The sequence below is a fragment of the Anoplolepis gracilipes genome, chromosome 9, assembly GCF_047496725.1.
Source record: "Anoplolepis gracilipes chromosome 9, ASM4749672v1, whole genome shotgun sequence".
NCBI lineage: Eukaryota > Metazoa > Arthropoda > Insecta > Hymenoptera > Formicidae > Anoplolepis > Anoplolepis gracilipes.
In genome coordinates, this window is record NC_132978.1 from 7,236,102 (window position 1) to 7,258,712 (window position 22,611).

The 22,611-nt window shown below is 34.9% G+C and overlaps 1 protein-coding gene and 1 long non-coding RNA gene across 9 annotated transcripts in view; both read left to right on the forward strand.

Annotated features, from left to right (window-relative positions):
• LOC140669440 (uncharacterized) overlaps nt 1–22,611 on the forward strand; it is a 388,002-nt gene that overhangs the window by 204,308 nt on the left and 161,083 nt on the right. The window lies entirely within an intron of this gene.
• The window catches only part of LOC140669446 (uncharacterized), an 82,513-nt gene that overhangs the window by 41,759 nt on the left and 18,143 nt on the right, over nt 1–22,611 (forward strand). Inside the window, exon 2 of the long non-coding RNA XR_012047342.1 lies at nt 1–22,611. This exon is cut by the window's left edge and continues 21,497 nt beyond it; it is cut by the window's right edge and continues 18,143 nt beyond it. This is a non-coding gene — a long non-coding RNA (uncharacterized lncRNA).

Genomic DNA, 22,611 nt, shown 5'->3' on the forward strand with positions numbered 1-22,611 from the left:
TTACATAAATAGAAATCAGATGTTACTGTTACGATTATTCTTTTATGCTGAAAAATGTTTACACATTGAGACAAATAACTATAGAATTATTAATTATGTCGTTAATTATGTTGAAATCGCGCGCGAAAACAAATAGAATTATAATAAAGTAATTATGCAACTTAATTTTACAATTCAATTTTTTATTTTATTGTTAATCTAGGACTAATTCGTGTGATTATCAAAGATGATCAAAATGAATTCACGAATATTATAAATCGTTATGTCTCGTCATAATTTTGTCGAGCTTAAACGACGGAACGTTTTAATGATACCGACTGTCACGTGCTATATTAGCCGCGGTGCAATTTCAATGCGGAAGCTCAATTAAACCTTAAATCTGGACGAAATTCGATATGCTGGCTATACGTTCCGCATATTATATCTTTTCAAGTGATATTTTCACAATCACGATCATTTTCTACTCGTCGTGCGCCCGCGACTACGATTTAGATCCGTCACGTGTTTCGACTTCCTTATCGGACAATGCTGCATCTTTGCGGTGTTGGACTAATTCACATATGATGGAAGCACGTGTTTACATGAGTTAGTCCTGATGTAATATTATGGCACTTGGCTCTGTTGTTAATGTTACAATTTTGACAGACTTATGGCGACCTACTGTCGGACCGCCTAGGTTCTGTCTGAGTTAAAATTACAACATTGTTATTTTGGCGAGGTTTTATTTAACTCCGACAAACCACGGCCTATAACTTCAGTTGTAAAATTGCAACATTATGAGTTGAACAAAATTAGAAGACTATAACTCTGACAGAATTGCAACATTGTGATTTTGTAGCAAGTGCGCCAAGTGAGCAATCTTGACCGAAAATACGTAAGGTTTCTTTGTTGTTTTGCATTCGTCGATGATATCATTGAGGTACATTTTTTCTCAAAAAGAAATGCTGTAAAAAATGCTCACGTTCGCGTGCTTCATTATGATTAGTCTTTGTGGCCGCATTAGCCTGTAAACGACACAATCTCCGCATCGGTATGCAGATGCAGAGAGGAGACTTTATGATAATGAAATCTAGACTCTGGTTATCACAGGCATAATCCGACACATGCGTGTATATATACGCTTATTAATAAAAATAAGAGAATACAAGACAAAAAATGGGTGTAACCAGCAGAGAATAACGTGGCGCAGGTTATCAATACATCATGTGTTTTGCGCGGGATATACATCTCTAATGTTTTTTTTCGCATTTTCGGAAACATTGTGTAGGGAGTGAAAAGTATTCCGACATAAAAATTTCGTAGTTCTGGATTAGATTAGAGTTCCAGCTTCCTTTTCAAAAGTTTTAGAATTCTTTAATAAGGATTTTAAAAGAATTCCGATCATTAACATCACTTAACAGAACTACGAAATCAGGAATGTCATGAAATAGAATTTCTCTCTCTCTCTCCCTCTCGGATAAAATGAAAGTTTTTCTGATATACAACGGTAAGCAAAAATGATTTTTTTAAAGATCTATTTCTTATTTCGTACCCAATAGTAGCGGTTTGATGTTGAGTTTAACTCTCCTTTTATCTTCTTTCTTTATTAATTATAAATTGTATAGGATATTTTAATGAAGATATAATAAAAATAATGATTCCTTTTTCGATTTCTTATCAATTGCCAGAACTGTTTATTAAATATGTTTTTGTATCGACCTTCTTCCGAATATTGATTCTTGTCTTTTTTTCCTTGAGATTAACGTATGAGAAATTTTTAAAAATTAAAAAATTAAAACAGTAACATGCAGAATCAGGAAAAGACGAGAGATATTCTAAAAATGTGGAAAAATTGTTTTTGTAATAGAAGAGAGAGAGAGAGAGAGAGAGAGAGAGAGAAAATAAAAAAAACGAATATCTTGCTATTTTCTTTTCGCATGACAATGGAATCGAAACTGTATCAAATATATGTCACATAATGCATCCGAAGGTTCATGTCGAAAATGCACGAAACTTGAGTAAACTCGCGAGCGCATATATTTCTAGAATCTAAAATAAACATTGCTGTATATTATAAGAAAATTCCAATTCGGATTTATAACCAACGATCGAAGAACTATTTCCGCGTTCTCGACGTCAAAGACAATAAGAATCAATCCTGATTGCAAAAAATTAAATGAACTAACTTGACTTCGGTAAACATCCGGCGACGTCGTCGGCATATTATTACCACCCGGTCTCGCTCTTCGCAGGGTGTGTATGGAACTTATCCGAGATGAGCAGAAATAACGGGAGAGAGTGCTTCGGGGAATACGGGAAATAGAAAGAGAAGAAGTTAACGGGACGCGGACGGAAGTATATCTCTAGCCCAGCTGCCGGTGCTGGAGTTCTCTCGTTCCACTATCTTTCGACTCTCGGTTCCGCATGAGTTTAATATAATGGCTAATATCATCGGGAGGATTCGTACAATGCAAACAATTCGAACCTGTCTTCATCGGGAAAGAGAGAGAGAGAGAGAGAGAGAGAGAGAGAGAGAGAGAGAGAGAAAGGGGAATGGGATAAGAAGGGAAAAAGGAACGAGTTCTGGCAGAACATATGGTTAGAACGACGTTGAGCGTGCGATAAGACGAGCAATGAACAGAAAATAGTGCACCTGTTCATCGAGGAAACTGCGGGCCTCAATCGACTAAATACGACGGACATCGGTAATCGATACCGCACAATAGCCCGCGGAAAACGTACTCCGACCGAGAGGGCACGTAATATTACCCCTGCGTCGCGTGCACGCATCCCCGCACGATCGCCATTTGCACGATGCAAATCACCGATTATTGCGCGATTTCATTATTCTCTTTTGATGGATTCGATTCTTGACAATTGGCAACAATTATTCGACCAGGATTAATCGATCAATAAAGAATTAAATATTTTATTCCATATTGTAATACGATTATAATAAATAATTCATTCGTCCATTTTTAAATATCTGTGAGATATTCAAATTTATTAATTAAATAACAATTTAATTAAACATCAAGATACGTTTACCAATATTAAAGAAACGTGCGTTTCTAATTAATATTTTATTATCACACAAAAGATTTTAGCCATTGTGTATGCTTCCGTAACTAACAATAAGATTTTTTTAATTATATACACACTGTTTGCAAGACATTTAACCACAGAGACCCACCTATTTTTTCGTAGTTTTTTTTTTGTTTTATGGTTTACTACTTTTTTAATCAACAAATACCGGATTTTTTGTTTCTACAGAGTCTGTAGAACATCAATAAGTGTAAAAAAAATATGAACAGTCATTAATTGTTAATTGCAAAAATACTATATATAAACAAACAATCAAAATTAATACTTTTTTTTTACGAAAAAATGCATTTTCTAGTAATCTATTATGACAATAAATACGGCAATTTTTTTATAATCTTAGTACACTCTAAAGTATTTTTCAGAATTTTTTTAGAATTTTCCACCGTGTTGTTTTTTGTTAAATCCTCCTTTTTTGATAAAAAATATATAAAAAACAATATTTTCTGTTTGAAATTGAAAGTAACAATTGTATTCTTTTATAAATTTTTTCTCTGAAGGTTTTTTTTAGATCGCAGAATCAGACTCTAAAGGGAAAAAAATTTAATATAAGGATCCAATATGGCGGAAGTAAAATATGGTTCGTCTGCCATATTGGATCCGTCATGTTGAATTCTGAAAATCTGACAACGGATTCGTAATCAGCGACCCCAAAAATCTTTATATACCAAATTTGATAAAATATTGACAATAAGAAAAATTCGTGACTCAAAGGGTTAATTTAACGACTCATTAAGTAGCTTTGTCATCGCGCGGCTCGATTCGACTTGATTCTCTGCGATTTTAATAGCCACTCCCGAAAGAACACGAGCACGAGACTAGGCTAAGGAAAGGAGAGAGGGAGGGAATGTGCGACCTTTATTAGACGGCGGGTAGCGAGATGGAAACACGTGGACAATTCCGAGCCGAACGTTGTCCGACGAGAACAGAGCTCGCGAGAATAGATGCCTCCTAGCCGGTATTATTTTCCGTAACTGGGTTAATTCTCCTCTCCTGCTCTCTCTTCCCTTTGTTCCGTTTCACACACGTCGCCGACAGTAGCAGTATAACACATTATCCACCTTTTAATTGCATCTTTATTGGTCGCACACTGGCATGAAATAAATCGGCTCCGCTCAAGCCGCGAAAAGTCTGACAGCTCGCACTGATTAATGCCCGGCTAAAGACTTTTTCTCCTTTTAATCCACGAGTGTCGTAATGTACCCCGAGATTACGCGGCGCACTCGGAAACGAGCGGTAGAAAGATATTTTAATACGATTCGAAAGCTTCATCCTTAATAGAGTTTCGGATCTCTTTTTCTTTAGCATTGTACTTAGCATAATCGATGGAAATTTGAAGACAAAGTTCTCGGAATTCCATTTGCACAGGATCAAATCAAACCGCGAAATTTATTATTTTTCGTAATCATATCTTTGTAAGAATCAAAATGAACCGAAGAAATTTGAGCGAATTCTCTGTGCACGCTTTCCAATACTATCAAACACAATATTGCAATAAAATGTATTTCTGTCCTTAACTGTTTTAATATATTGTATTAATCTTTCCGAAAAAATGCAGAAACAATGCTTCAAAAAAATGATAGGAAAAGAATTGTATATGTACATATCATTTTATTTCCTGTTGTCTTCTTTTATTTTTAAAATTAATTAATACTACCTCGTTTCAAAGTTTGAAAATACAAAATCGCAACAAATTATTCATTATAATTATTAAAAAGTCTAATTATATTGAGAGAGAAAGAAAACGCAAACAATATATTTTATTAAAATCGTGCCATATTTCATTTTATTAAACAAACGTTCACTCTTTCATTTATTCAAGCGCAATCGTTGTTGCTGCTTGTTTATCAGTGAAAGAATATTATCCTTCTTGAGTTGCTGCTTCCATTGCTTACACGAAACATGGAAGGCTGTTAAACACTATCGCCAGTAAAACATACTTTGCGTCACGAGCATCTGTGCTTGACCTCCTTTCGCGTTATCAAGAACCGAAAATATAACTTTCTTCTTACAAAACACTTCACCCATTTTAGATGGAAGTGAAACGTTCAAGAGAAAATCATTGATCACTAGTATCGCATTGATTCGAGAAACGATGTGCCGTCTCTCTTCCAATAGCCATTCAATAACTCACGTAAACTTTTTCATTGTATTCTATCGTGTCTAATGTAACAATAAACTAATATCAGTGAAAAATTTCATCTTGTAATAGCTTATTTTTACTTCCATATAATTCTCATTGTAAGTTCACTTTTCTAATTTCGTCCGTTAATTCAATCTTTCTCACTGTAGACTAATTTTATAAATAACAGAAATAAAACAGTTTTAATATATTCTTTGAAGGTAGCTTTTTCACGTAATTTTCATTTTTCCGTCGTTTTCGATTATACGTCACGGTTATAACATATCCAAGCGATAGTCAATCGATAACGCATTAAATTATGCGTCAGCGTATACGCGATACGTTGGCGTGCGTGCCTGCGAACGATAGGACAGACTGAAAAAGCACGAATTCTTTCGTAGCATCCGGATTCATGAGGGATGCTGCGGATACATACGTAGGTGGACCGGTAATGTAAGAAATCCTTCTCGAATTGCAGCGCGCGCCATTGTTGGCAGTTCGGACAATGGAGAGAACGGGCAATGAAATTCTGAAAAACTCGGGAAAAGAAACCCTCTTTCAATGTGAGACCAGCATGGATCGGGAAAGTTTTCCTTCCTCTTCCGTCGACCGTCTGCAGTTTCGAGCAATTATACTTTTATATATACGTGCGCCTCATATGTGTGTATATGCTGACTATTCCTCTCTTAGCTGCTACTTTTTTCTTTATATGTTAGCTTCTCCAACTCGATTCTGTCGATTCTCTCCATCGCTACGATTTTTATCCTTTTTGATATTTCGTTGAGTAGTCATAAAATAATTGGCGTGTGCCTTTCACATACGCATTCAGCATGCGTTCACACACGCACACACACACACACACACACACACACACACAGATGTGTATACCTGCCGTATATCCGGTCTCCCTGTTATAATTGCCGCAAATTATATGTTGCAGTTAAATGCGACACGAAAGCGACGGTGACGTTGTTGTTTCATCGTCGTGAAATACGAGCGTTTTGTTTAACGACTTTGTATAAGTAATTTAATGACGATGCTAATAAATCGTGAGAGCATGCGGATTATCAGAGGAAGCAATAATTATAACTTCGATAATTCATCGGGTGGAGCTAGTCACGTTTCAGAATAGTCAAAATAAATTAATTACAATCGTCTAGACCAAAGTACAAACAGCAATAATGCCATTTGTTCCATTCGCGATGCATTAATCGTCGTACAGTCATCGTATAATTAATAATGACATATTAATATTAATCAATGAATATGTCACTCACGTGGGATGAGGTTACAACTCATGTTACATAAACGCTATAATAATGCTAATATTCATTGTAAAGTATGAAATATTTACCATAACAAAATATTTATATGCATGTTTAGCATTTGATGACTAATATTTATTATTAATAACATTAATTCGCTTCTTGGTCGCACATGTAATTTCCATAATAGAAAAAAATAATTAATGCGCTATTAATAAAGATGAGAATATGATGGAGGCGCGTTAAATCGATTAAACAATGCAAAAATATATTGTTTCCATACTTCTATATATCACATATCAAGCATCATTCGACCAAAATAAACATTTGTATGGATGCAGTAAAGTTATCTAGACGCAGATAAACTAGCTAAAGATAGTTGAAGGGGAAGTCATTCTATTGCTTCAACCGATCATTTCCTTTTCTCTTCGCTCTTGCTCTCGGTGACTTAAATCCGCGATTCACCGTGATTTTCAAGGGAATTTTGCTGAGTAGCGGGATAACAATGTATACCTTTCCTCGAAAGTTGCAGGAATTGCACGAATAAAAAAACGTAGAGAGAAAAAAAGAAAGAAAGAGAGTCATATATACAGGATATCTCGGAAGTCGCACAATTTCTTTCAGCACATAAAAATGTAAAGTTTTTCTTGCGTATGTTAAAAAATCTTTATTAAATTCCTTTTTTTTTTTTTTTTGTAATTTTTAATTTTCGATATTTTGAATAAACTGATAATTAAATATGTAACATTATTACGGTGTCTGTTTACCAATGCAAATTTGTATATTAAAATCATAAACACATTGTCAGATAAACTTCAAACTTCTTACGTTTCTTTCAGATATTTTTTATGTTAGAAAGAAATTAATATTCCTTTTTTATTACTTTTTTCTAAATTTTTATATTTATCTTGAAATAAATAAAATTGTATAATAATGTGATTTTATAATTATTTAGCATTAATGTATAATTACAAATATATGTATTTAAAATATATTATATATATTTAAACATTAAGTATTAAATAATAATAAAAGATGCCTTCATACAACTGACCTATCCAAGGATTATGAATTTGTCGGTGATTCGAATTTCGGCAGAGTGGGGAGGAGAAGAATGAACATCACGTACGAATGTCGAGTGTCGAATTTTAAGAAGGTCGTTTTATTGTACATATCTATTAATTCGCGAAGAAGTATACTTTGAATTTTTTATACATGTATATACAACGCACTGTACGCGATGAGTGTTATTTTGTGCGACACGTAAGCGAAAAGATACCGGTCCGACGTAGACTTTTTGTGTATCAATAAACGTAATATGTATCGAAATCGGGAGTGAAAAATGTTTATTTTATGACAGTTACTCAGTTTTTTAGTACATTTACAAATCTAGCATTTAACACTTAAGAGCCTCTTGTTTCTTTTGTATAAATGAAAAACATTAGAAAACACACATAATAGAATTTATTTTAAATTTAAGCCTTAAGGGTTAAAGCCTTTGAAAATATTCTTTTTCCTTAAAATTTTGAACAAAAATGGAAAATGAGGGAATTTTCAGGGAACTTTTTTTTACAAGATTAATAGACATCCTGTTATAGTTATCATGTTGCTAATACGCGGTATTAACAATCTTTTAAAATTTAATATTAAGATATAATAATATTAATAGAGATATCTATAATTTCGGTTATTCAGAGTTTTATATAATATTGATTATAGAATACCCTGAATAAAGAAGTAATAGAAGAAACAAAACAAAAAATAAAGTGATAGCGGTAGAAAAGAGAATAGGGGCAAGTTAGAATTCAATCTCTCAGTTAAAGAAAAGTTAAAACGGCCATCGGCTTATCGAGAAGTTGCCGCGCGTACGATGCTGTTCCGAAACGGATTTCGGTTCCCGGACATATTTAATTCCCCCCTAGAGACGGCGGTACTCCCATAAATTATTGGGGTTAGAGTCGGAGTAAGTTTCTCGCGAAGAGACGTAAAACCAAGAGAAGAAAACGTAAATTGCATCGCAGGTGATCGATAACCAATCGAAACAATTCAATCGGCCGTCGATCATGCAATGACAATTAAAAATTGAGCTAATAAAAGCCTGTCCCTCTTATCCTAGGATTGAGAATAATGCAAAATCGCGAAAGAGAAACTAAGAGAATTTGAGAGGCGAAAAAATATTAAATTAATTTTAAATTAGTATTAAAAGAAACCAGAATGAAATCAAAGACAAAGACATAAGCGTGCCACTATTAAACAATACGATAAAAGTCGCAAGTTTGTTTCAAATTTGAAAACGATTATCACTTAATAAAAATATATGTTTCTTCTCGGAAAATATATATTTTTTTTTTCAATTTTTAATGTGTATCTTGTAAACATAGCTTGCGGTTCAAAGTCACAAATGCTCCTGGTGAATACCGTACTTTTCGTACTGTAGAAAATCAAGTTTCGTCTCAGCAGACTCACATATTCCAACTGCATCGTTGCTACAAGAATGGTGGCAATTCGCGTGCTCATTGCGAGCGACCTTTATGGCCGGATGATCCCCGAATGGAAACTTTCGAATGCGATAATAATTCTCACGGGAGTGTTAAAGGTATATAATGCCACAGAGCTAGTACGTGTACATAATGCGATATGTACTCTATTATCCAGTGTCACGGCCTACCAGCGTGGCGTTCACCCGTCTCTATACGTGACCGAAATACTATCGATACTTTTCTGTGTGTATATATATATATAGCTGAATTCTCGTAAACCTTCTCTTACTTTCTTATACGGCATTTCTGTGCCACGATGAATCGAGGCAATGGATTGCCTTGACTCGTCGAGGCGTGCATTTCGCGTTAGCAACAGACCGACGACGACGATCAATCAGATGGTTAACGCGCTTGTCGCACTTTAACATGCTGATGAACATGGAAAAAATGATGGATGCGACATTGTGTTTCTTTCGTTTATGTTCATTGGTCATGTAATTTGTAATTCTTTACTGGATATGTAAAAATCTACCTTAATATCGATTATAACATCTCATCTTTCTCTCTTAATTAATTTTTATTTGATTAATATTAGATGTTACTCACATGTCATAATTACTTTTTAAAATTACTTGATTAAAAATTGCTTCGTGTAAACATTCGAAGATAAATAAGATATTAACTGTAGGATCTTTGAATCACGCATTTATAATATATAATTGCTAGTTGAAAGTTGACAGACTGAAAATCTCAAATTATAAATTAGAGTTATAATTATAACTATATATAAACTTTGACTGTGGATCGCGACGAATAAATAATTTAAAAGTCTGTAATAAAACGAATAGTCATGAAGTATCTATATACCCGCGGACATCTACACATTTCGTCGGGCTGAGTAACCCTCTGCGGAGGCCGACGCATGAATGATACATGAACGAGCCTCGGGGATCGTCTGGCATAGTATTACCACCTGTAAAGAGTCCCTTGGAAAACCTCTCGAATAGGAATACTTAGTTCGCGTTTGCATAATATTCGCACGCAGGTTACGGCGGAGCCGATCGCTCCAAGATAATAAATGGAAAGGGAATTTTCGCTGCGGTTTCCATGACTAACGAGCAAACGTAGAACATCATATTTACAGACGAGTTTGTACTTAAATTACATAGATACTACAAATCAATATAATAAATGAAAAAATATTTATGCAAAAATTTGCGCATTTTCACGTTTGTTTAAAAAATAGTATTTTATCAATAATGTATCTCGATAAAAATATTTTTTTTTTTTTTTTTTTTTTTTTTTCAGAATCTTTACTACTATTAATTCGTAGAATTTACCTGTCTTATGTTGTGATGTAAAGGTTTATATTCATTATATAATCGCGCGCGATATTTCGCGGAAAGTTTATTCTTGTTTTGAGAAGCGAATAAAAAGGAGCAAGAGAGAGAGAGAGAATTTAATTGGTATGTAAATCGCGTTACATACCGCGTACGCGTGATTCGCAAACGTACGACAGAGACGACACGCATGCACCCGATGCAAACAGTCAGATAGGAGTAGGGTGGGCTTATCGTTTATGCGTGCTCGTACTTCGTTGGGCTTTACCATATATTATCCTCTGCACCGATATCAGTCTAAATCGTGCGGCTCTCCCGCCGCATCGATTTTCGCATTGAACGTTCCCTCCAAACGCCAACGACGTATCGTCCAAAGTGATTTCTATCTCTTCCGGGTCAACTTGCGCATTTAACCTCCTCATCCCCGTAATAATTTATTTCCTTGTTGCACTGTTTTTTTTTTTTTAATTCTCTCGTAGTTCGTATCGCTCTGTATCTTATTTACAGAATCGCACAGGACAGGTGAATTACCGTATTTGTTTCTCTATAGTCACATAAAGTATGATGGAATTTTAACAGTTTTTTCCATTAATTTTTACAAATATTTTATTAATTAATTTCACATAATACTTGCGCGAATAAAATTAATCAAATTAAATTATTACTAAGAAAACATCAATTCGATGTTGATCACAGATTTTATATGCGAAATTTTTTTTATATTATTAATATTTTTTTATATTTTTAATATTATTAACTAAATATATATAAAAGCGTAGATTTCAAAACGAACTCCAAGTTTGTTTTCTTTATTATAATAAATAAGATTAGAAGAGTATATAATTGCAGCACATTTTCCGCAATCAAGATAAAGGTTTAATTATAGATATAACCTGATAATACAAAGATGACGTTTAGATTTTTTCAATTAAGAGAATTACATCACGTATTGAGCGTATTACGTATATGTTCCAGTTATACATTTACATTGTGTATTCTCATATCCTAATAAACGCATACGATTCCAGCCGCTCGAAACTAGAGAAGTGGTTTCTCGCGCATGCTCTGAAGAAAAGAACAAAAAGCGAGAATATCAAAGTCTCCGTTTTCTCCCCCGACACCCTTTTCTCCATGGGTTAGAACTACTTCGCATCCAATTCCGTTTGCCCCTTTGCTGGTAGCAAAAGCAACGCTCAAGTCGCGTGTATTTCAACATTTTTCAGCGCCGTTTCGCGCTGTACGTATGGCGTGGAATGCAGTGTAATTTGCGATGTTCCTGTCTTTGTCTAGTCATTTGATTGACTCGATTGCTAAGGTAAAAACAAAGCTATCTGTAGCATGAGAAATATTAAACTGTAATTCTCTTATATTGTAATAATATTTTGATTGGCTTTTATATTGCTTTAATAAGTTTTGAAAAAGTGATAATTAATGAATTTATATCGTGAAATTTGTAAATTTTTAAAATACAAATAATATCAAACACGAAAATATTAATTTTTGTTTCATTAAATGTATATTTTTCACACTTTTTTTAACGTCTTTATCAAACATTTGATGAGATTAAAGAAAAAAAAATAGAACTAGGAATAAAATATGATAAAAATATATGTTTATATTACACTGAAATATGTCTATTAAACTGGCCCAGCTACTTTATTATTTTATATTTAATAAAATTATCATAACATCGCTTCACCCTCTCCCTTAGGGCTAATAAAAATTCACAGTGATACGTTTCGGTTAAATTGTGCCATATTCCCTGTCACGATGGACTCAACCGTCATGATGTATACTTCCCTCCGCGATGCGGAACGCGTTGCGAATGCGGCAATGTCGGTGCGCATAATAGAAACTGCGGATGTCATGGAGAAACCCGGAACAGGAGATGGTCCGTGGTCGAATTTCAGCCGTTACGCGCCCTCTCGTCGTGGTCTGTCTCGATCAATTTACTTCTCCGCTGCATATCAATGCGAAATGGAGCATCCGTCATCAGCGAAATGGTGCGTCGAAATACGTAATTAGGTATTCCCGCGCGAATCAACGACGATGCGATTATTTCATTTCGAATCGGAACATTATCATAGAAAACAGCGAACACGTATACATTACACAAGCACGCGGAATATAATTACGGCGTGTGAAGGAGAGACCAAAACAATTAATTAAGTAATTACGATAAAAACTACAAGATTAAATAAAATAATACTTTTGCTGAGTATTATTATTATAGCGTTCAATCAATCAAGCCACGTCGATTGGTATGAGTAAAAATAATTAATCATACGTGTCATATTTTTTTCTGTGATACACAAGAATAGCTTTTTTTTTTTAATTTTTTTTTGAAATATCACAAGTATTCTCGATAGCTTCTTAATCTTAATCACTCTTCTTATTTATCGTGTACTCGTCAATTATTATTCCTCTGATTTTGTTTCCGAAAGGACTAGCAAATTTCAATGTTGAATAGCAGTAAAAAGAAGGTGGTAGCAATCATTTTCGTGATCCTGGCATTTGTGATCGTATAAAAATATATTCGTGAAACGAGCACGCGCGGCTAATATGAGTTGATTCCACTTTCGACTCTGTAATACTAACCTTTGAGATGCCGCGAGATACTCACCTCCCGCGACTGTTCCAAATTGCTACCCAGACATTTTTATTCGGCTATTCTCGCCACGTTTTAACGGCGCACGTTCAGCCACTCGCGGGCTAATCGGCGAGGCCCATTTCATGGAAACATTACGTTTCCGGATTAAACTTCTATTCTGGTATCGGTAAAATCTAAGTAACATTTTCCTTATTACGCAACTAGCAAGGAATTTTCGATATGCTGGTAATATCAACATACATATAAATTAAAAGTAAAGAAAATTATATTTTATTTAATTAAATAAAATTAATTTTAAGAATAATATTATTTCTACAAAATTTTTAATAAACACAATTAATTTTAAGAGAAAATTTTTGTAATCATTATGAAACAATTACGCTTTCCTCTCTATAATTTTATCTGTGAATATAAAAATGTATAGGAAAAATACTTAATCGATTTGAATAAAATATATGCATTTCTGGTCTTTTTCCCGCGAGCAAAATATGAAAACTTCCGGAGAATGGGCTATAATATAAAGACATTTCCTTCGAGTGAACTTCCGTGTCGTAATACTTAATTCAACCATTAAAAGCTTCCATAGTAATTATACAGCGCTTGGACGAAGCACTTAAGGTCAACTATAAAGCGTAAATTAAGAAGATGTTAAATGAATATGGCATCTATGATTGCTGTTTAATGTTTTTGTAATATAGAAATTTTATATATATATATATATATGTGTATATATTTAAAAATGTCTCTTTTATATACAATACATATGGTTAAATTTCTATGCACTATATTTCTATATAATTTATAATTAATTATAATCAAGTTATACCTTTTTTAAATTTAATTATTTATTTTAACAATTTGTTAATAAAATTCCAATTTAATTAATATTGATCGAAATTTAATAGCAGGAAGTAAAGTTTCTTTAGAGAAAGAGCATTTTCTTTTTGTAAAATACTGAAGATTCTAAAGTAAATATTCAGTATCAAGCCACAAAAATATGAAAATGATATAAGAATAGATATTTTATTTTATACGATTCAATAGCAATTTGTGTTCAATGAAGTATATCGTGTCTCTTTTACATGGTTGAGAATGATTCATTTATCGTTAGATGAGTTTAATATTATCTTAATTTACGCTTTATAGTCTAAGTGCTTTCATATCGTTAACATTCTTTTTCATGTCGAACCTATAATATTACTTCTTTCACATTAATTTTGTTCGCTACAACATATATAAACATATATACAAATAATTTTTTTCTTACGCTAAATTATTATATATTTTTGGACACTATATTTATTAATCCAAGGTAAAACATCGATCAAATAAAAAACACTCAATACGGGCACACAAAGCATTACCGAACTACTGTAAATGTCTTTAATTTTCGTCAAAGTTTAATTTAGAATTTATTAACGAATACTTAACTCCGAAGGCAAATCAATCCATTATTACACTATACTGCAGTAGACTAGACTATAAATTGACTCATTTCGTATACTTTTAATATTTTTGTCAGCTCTAATATTAGGATTTTAAATCTAACAATAAGGCAATTTCGATCCGGCTCACCCTCACAAAGACGACTTAATCATCGCAGACACGCGCTCCGGTAATCACGTTCACGGTCCAATAATCATACCGTTATAATTAACGCGCCGCAATTAAGGCGGTTACGTAGGACGGACGACAATCGAGCCGTGATTGTCGATTAAACATTTTCGCATCGATGCAGCGACACAATTTCCGAGGCTGTGCGATGCCAGTCTCCAGCCGGACGCCCTTTCTCCCCGCGAACGGGTAGCTCGTTAGTTCGCGTCGCGCGCAGGGGCTGAAAGCGCCTTTTAATGTTCTCCGACACCTACGCGCCGTTGGATTTCGCAGGACTCATGGTGCCAATTTTCGAGCTCGAGCGACCGTGAAACGTATTCAGATTCAGATTCAGATTCAGATTCAGAACGAGCACTAGACACGCCCTAAAATGAACAATGCGACGATGTTTCTCCGCAAAGTTAGTGATGGTAGCTATCGGTTATTTTATCAACTTTGTTTCCTTATTGTAAAAATGCATGTGAAATTTAGTATCTCTTTAAATAACATTTGGATACATATACTCGAACATTCGCAATTTGTCAAAAGTTGCGTAAATTATTTATTTTTAATATAAAAATTAAAATGATGAAATATATCGATTAAGTATTAAAAATGATTTTTATTTGAAGAGAGAATATTTTTCGCGAAATTCAATTTACAAAAGTTATGCAAGTGATCGACGTATATATTAAGAATTCTCTGGTCGAGCTCTCGAGGCAATGTCCAAATTGAACTTTTCAGAGAATATCGATCTTACATAAATCGTCTATGAAAGACGAAGGCTTTTCAATGATACCGCCGATTGTTAACGAGTATTACATACAATATTTTTCGTATCTCGAAGTGGACGAATAATATTTTGATAATCAAACGCACGGCAATCGTTGATGAAGCAATTTTATCGGGGCCAATTTACATTTCTCTCTCAATAAATAGAAAGAGAAAGAGAGAAAAGAAGAGAGATCATGAAAACGAGTGGCGCAACGAAATGATAGAGCTCTCACCAATAAATTGGGAAGTAAATCATCCTGGATACCCCGCAGCCCGTTAACTGCACACATGCATGAACTAGATAAAATATGCGATGCGTGCGTATATTTGCGCAAAGAAAGACAGAAGCAAAGGAAAGCCGTAACGAACTTCGCGCAATAAGAATTGCAAGTGCACACGTGCTCGTCAGTATTATTTCGGTAGCGAAGTCAATTTGCAATCAGCGGTGCAGCCGTTCTCTTCTCGTTTTATTCCCTTTTCCCCGCAGAACCGACAGAGAAAGAAAAGTGCACCCTGTATTTACCATAATGTGATAAGAGACGAAGGGTATCGTACATTTAAATGAGTCCGAGCTTTCTCTCCCTACACGCGTCTTTTTTTCTCATTTCTCTCTCTCTCTCTCTCTCTCTTTCTCTTTTTCGATAACGCTTCCTTATCCCCTTAAACAGTTGCCAGTTGCACAAAATCCCTGTAGAATCCGGAGAAAAGTGGATCTTTTCTACTCTTCAAAATTGTTCATGAATGTGTTTATTCACAGGCGGCTAATAAATTTCACGAACATAATCTTGTTGCTTACGCTTTTCACTTACGTGCAAATTAAGTTTTCAAAACAGATATATTAACACATGCGAATCGTTTATTTTTAACTATAAAGAATATTTTTAAAAATATGACATCGCTATTTAAACTGTGCTTAAAAGATTTGTCAAAAATAAAAAATTAAGAATAATAATTTTTAGTAATCTGCATTTTATGAGTAAAACTAAATTCTATTTATGCATTTTTTACAATACTACGGATGCATAAATGTGCCAATAATTTATTTATATTCACGACATTCACGTGATCGTATGCGATGATTCAATGATTGAACAGATATGTAAATATGTAAGAGAATCAGGCATCATTGGTAAGATGTTCATTAAAGAGAAACATTCGACGAAGCTTTCTTGAATCGCACATTGATGTACCGTTTAAATATCGATCACTGCTATTTCTCTTTTAATTTAATAGTAATTAGTAATTTTATTTAGTAACATATCGATTTACAAAACTGTAATCAATTACGTGCCAACGAATATGAAATCGAAATCGAAATATATTGTTAGCAATTTTTTCGTGATAATCCGAAAATAACTAACATGTTTTCCACGTTTTTTCTGCAGGAAAAAACCATAAAAGTTAAGAACTTTGTATCTATACTCGAAAAAACCTCAGAATTATATTCAGAATTATTTAATATTGATATGTCAAAAATCGTGAAGTTGGCATTTCCCTTACAAAGTCTTGTTTCAGTTATAATGGACAGAACTAATTTTAAAATTATCAAGAACTTTGTTTTGTTCTGAATAATTTAAAACTCTTAAAATAATTACGGTATTGTAACATATAGAAGTACCAACTTCACACACTTCTAAATATCTCTCTCCGCGAACGAGAGAATCGCTGTGTTGTATTTTCTGAAGTGACGTGACGAAGCGTAACATGAAGTGACGTGACACGACACTGCCTGACGTGCCACGTCGTTCTTCTCGACCTCCTTTTTTCAACGCCGATCGAGTTTCACGAATTGACTACACGCTGACGTTATATATTCGAGGAATTTAAAACAAACAAAATCGCGATTAATCTTTTTTAATATGATTTTTAAATTTAAAATTTTTATAAAGAAAATTATATGCACAATCGAAGTATTTTTAAATGTCACATTAAATATCATAAATAAACGTTTTTTTTTTTTTTTTCGAAAATTATTACAAAAATTTGGTATCGTAAAGACACACGGAAATAAAATAAACCTAGATTTTGCGGTAGAGAAGAAACGACAAGAAAGGGATGATCCATGCATTCTAAAAATTGAGAAAACAATTGTTCGAGAGTAGAAGAAAAAAATCCGATATACCTACATATATATATATATATATATAATGGACTTGTAAATTATTCGGAACGCGGGACAAGGCAGTCGGATAGATTGCCGTCGATTCCCTCTTTCCCGCGCAATCGACTGGGGGTCTCAGGGGACAGACCCAGGTGCAAAAGATTCATTCGGGAGAGGGCGAATCTCCCTCGTCGCCTCTATATTATTCCCGTACGTCGAACTCCGCGGGAGGAGCCAGAAGGTCCGTGCAATGAACTGCGCCGACGACGCTACCGATGTCGTTTTCCTAGAGAGAAAGAAGAGAAAGAGAGACTATTTCTACACGCGGACTATTTCTCGACGTCGCGAATCCGGAACGCTGGGATTTATCTCTCGTCCGGAACAGACGCACCTGGCTAATGCCGACGACTTTGTTGGCCGACGTTGCGCGCTAGAGAAGGACGGTGAATGTAATACGGACGCGAACATCGGTGAAGCGAAACGCGCGAAGCGGAACCTCTTGAAGAAATCGAGAGGCGAGTGAACACGGCGAGATGCGTCTCTCTTTCCGTCGGAAAATGCGGAACACGTAGGTTAGACTTGCTAAAACGCAATTCCAAATATTTGTCTACTACTTTTAAATATTGCAAGTTGTTGTTGTTACTGTAGCCAGCAGGTTACAGGTTATTCCAGAATTAACAAAAAGGAAGATATTTCAGCAAGATTATCCGTTGAATTAAATGTCGCATTTTCCGCCTGTCGACTTTATTCCTCGTATACTTAACGATCGTTCCCCGCGGCATTTACAGTATAGCGACGTCTCCTCCGCGGAACTTAGGTATGTAATATTCTCAAGTTGTTGTGAGCATCGTCGTCACGCGAGTTAAAAGCGATGTCCGCAGCCGCGCACTCATTTAACTTGCCGGCGAGATTTTAACTATCTGTATATTTACGCGGACATCACAAGGGTGGTCATTCCAACGATTATCGACAGCTGTTGCGCGTCATTAACTGCAGAAAGATAAAGAGAAAAATAGAAAGTGAAAATTTAAGAAAATACGTGCGTGAGATACAAATAACTTGACGTGGTACGTAAAAATTTTACTTTTAATCACGAGGAATGAAAAAAGCCGACCGTATTTTTCATAATAACTTTATTATATCAATGTAATATCAAAATATTAAAAACATAAATTGATATTTATTTTAAAACAATATTAACTTATTAACCTTTTAATGATTCTTTTTTTTATGTCACTGGAATTACAAGATATAACTTTGCATCGAGATAAATAAAATATTTTATTTACAGATAAATATTTCTGTAAAATATATATAAACTCCTTTAATTATAAATTACATATTGTTAAGTTCAAGAATTTTAGCAAGACAAATCACAAAGAAAATGTTAATAGCCTGAAAAAAATATATTGCAATATTTGTTTCACGATGGTTACGTAGATTTCTTCTCATATACATATACATCTCTGTTTGAACATTCTTGCTTTATTCTCAAAAAAGATAAGTGCTTCGTCTTTGAAGTTTGAGATCTTTTATGAACATACAAAGTTGAGGGGAATATATATATGCCGTTGACATTAGGACAATGTTGCGTAACCCAAAAGTAAACAGAATTGCACGCAACGTCGAATCCACTCAGGGGAAACAGTGACGCGTTAATAATGTCTACCTAATAGACCTTACATGATATCATCGGGCGCATTGAATTGGAATATCGCGTGTTGTTATAAGAAAGCAGACCGACGTATATCAGTGAGTAAAACTTGTACTTACAAAACACCGAATGATGAAGTGATTATGACGTAACGACGTAAAGTTCATCGACGAGACAACTTTCTTAACGGGAACAAGTGCGTAGATTTGTTTATATCGTATTCCGCTCTCTTCCACTTATATCGCGACCTGTCATTACATCATCGTACTCAAGGAGAACACGTGCTATTTTCTCTTTCGTCATTTTCACGATCAGTCAAGCGCTAGTCCACCCACCCGATTCTTATTTCGAGTTACAACCTATATTGCGGTCTGTTTGTAGGAGAATTCTGGATTCAAAGAATTGGAACACGCGTGAAGTATTTTCGTTGTCAGACGAAAATTTTGATTTAAAATTAAACAAATCAATATGATACTTAATAATTCATTAATTGATATTTCTTATATTAAATTGTAGATGCGATAGCATTTAAATCCGCATTATTTAACGTGTTGAAATAAAGGATCGTAATCATGCATGAGATATATCTTCTATTATATTCTACGATAAAAATATAGTTTGGCTATCATTGATCTTAAGCTTAAAATAACTTTGCTGCAAGCCACTATAACATATGGCAAGCACAAATGGTGGCGCCGAGTATTTTATCCAAAACGGTAATCGAGGGATAAGACCGGACATATTTGTCTAATAAACGTATGGTGGAACGTATGTTCCACCGTATGATCCGCGCACCCTACGTAAGAGCCGGCGTAACGTCTTCTTAAACGACAGGGTAGTGTCTCCCCGAAGTACACTGAGTCGGCGAGATCGCCCGTCCGGAAAATAACCTCCGTCAAAACAACCGTCGTGTTCCTCCAACTCCTGTCCATTTTGGCGCGTAACGTGTTTCTCGGTCGTGCCTGCCAGGTTTCACGATATCATTCCCTTGACTTCAATCCGTCTGGTCAGCGATCATCCTTTTTTTCGGAGGGGTCTTCTCCGTATGCGACCAAGCCTGCGTTTTATCACGTCGATAAAACATTGCCATTCTTTGATGCGGGTCTGTCTCAGATATGATGTTTAACTTATACATATTAATGTGGAAGGTAATCTTAGATAAAAAAGATCTATTGTAAATATTTTAAATATCAGAAATAGAACGAATTTTATATGCTGCTATTACAATCTTCAAACAAAAGTTAAACCAAAGTTCTTTGATTATTTAAAACGTATAATTATCTGAAAGAAATTGATTATCTAAACAAATATCTATAATATTTTTAGAAATATAATCTTATCGTTTTAAGAATAATCTACACATCTCAATTTATAAGAAGTCTTTTTTTTATATATAAATTTTATATATTCTAAATTTTAAATTTAAATATTATGTATATATAAATAAAATTTAATAATTATATATAAATTTATATATAAATTTATATTATATATACATAAATTGCTCTATATCACACATTGAGAAAAGAAAAGCCTAGAGTTAAGCGTGGTCGTCGTCGATATAACATTCCCTACATGATACGTTATTCCTCGGATCTTCTTTCGAGATCGTTAAAATACATATTTTGCTGGGCTATCGATCGCTCTCAGAACGACAAATGGTATCGCAATAATGATAGAAGCAACGACGGTAAGCCATGACCTATCGCCGGCTCTCCCGCGAGAGTCCTTTATTGTACGTTAAGCTCTATACATCATCTGCCTACCCTCGCGATGGTCCAATCGGAGGCGATTAATGGTTTTTTTATTCGTCTCATAAAATCGTTTTATATTAAACCTCGTATGCGAGAATGCATCGATATCGTGCGCGCGATGCACCTACTTCTTTTGTTATACTGATCGACGATTATTTATTCGTTTTTTCTTCGCATCCCTTTGCGAGGGGCTCGCCTACTGTCTCCCATTTGTTTCCTCGCGGAAGAATAAAACGCACAATGGCAAATCCTCTTCTCCTCTGTAATGATTCTTTTCTCTTTCTTTCTCTATCTTTCTTTTATCGACTGAGAATTTCTTCGGCTCGGCAGCCGTTGGAAACGAATTTTGATCGCGTCGTTTGTACATTTTTAGCGAACGGAGAGTGCGTTTTTACTGTTTTTTCTGTGATTATTCGGTGGATTCTCCTTGGAACTGAATATTCGCGGAATGTGAGAATCTATATTGGAATTACATTATAATGAAGCTGTAAAGCATTCTACCTCTGATTTATATAGCAGCTTTTGCTGAAAGTCATGTAATATTTAAAAAAGAATTCAGAGAAGTTTGAGGTGAAATAAATTTTCTATATGAAAGAGAATAAATATTTTATACGGATCTTTAAAGTCGTTTGTATATTCTATGTTTTAAAAAAAAATTGGTGTGTATAAGTTTTTTTTATTTATAATCCGACGTAAAAATATACAAATTGTTAGCTTGGATTATTACAGTCAGCATACAAGATATCTGTCATTATCTAGATTTATTTCCGTCATGAAATTGTTCCATGATAAAAGTTGCAAACGAAAACCTGTCCGACGCGTACTGTGCAACAAATGCGCAATGCAATTTTTCTGCACGTTGTTGATGCTACACGTTTGCTGTCATTCTTCGGAACCGTCGTCGGATTTCCGGTTGGCGTCTCGACACGCCGGTGCTTTATTACGATCTATCTCCGAAAACACGTCGCGTGTGCGCACGATAATACTTACGAATGCAATTTTCTCGGGCGACAATGACGCGATGCCGCGTCGTCGTCGTCGTCGTCCTCGTCGTCCTCGTCGTCCTCGTCGTCGTCGTTGTCGTTATCGCGCAGTAACGTTCGCGCCGGAAGATTGTTTGCGTGGCGGAACTAAGACAAGGCGATACGGTGTTCCTCGGGCAGTGAGAAAGCGGAAGTCTATGTGTATACGAAACGCCCGGCTTGTTTGTTTCTCCCGTATACACAGGTTCGTAAATACGTAGTTACCTCACAGTAACTTGCATCACAGTTACCTGCGGGCGTGCATATCCGCGGGCTGCTGGCGAGCTCTACACAACCGCAAGGGGAGAATACTTTCCACACAGGGTGGTTTTTAAATTTGTTTCCACTCCATTAACCTCACTTCGTTCCCGTTACCCCTTCGTGTTTCTCTTTGCAGTCTCTTTTCTCCGCCTCTCACCTCGCCGTTATTCGTTTCCTCCCTGTCTCGTCTCCCTCTGTACACGAATTGCCGGTTACTGACAGGCAACAAGACATAAGTTATAGACAGTCGGTAATATCATCCATTAGTTGAATAGCAGAGGAGATCGGAGTTGTCCTTTTATATTTCTAATAATTCTAGCCTCGCTTCGGTTTTAGTATTTTAAAAGTTATGGAGATACCTAATGAGCGAAAGTGATTGGATTGACAATTAAAGAATTATTCGGCTTTAAAGAAATTTTGTTGCGTAATGTTATTATAAAAATGTCATTTTTGTTTGCACATAATTTTCGTTATATTTATGCAGATTCACACATGTATTCATATGCACATTCTCGAGGGTTATTTCGTAATCATCATGCACACGAAAGGATGA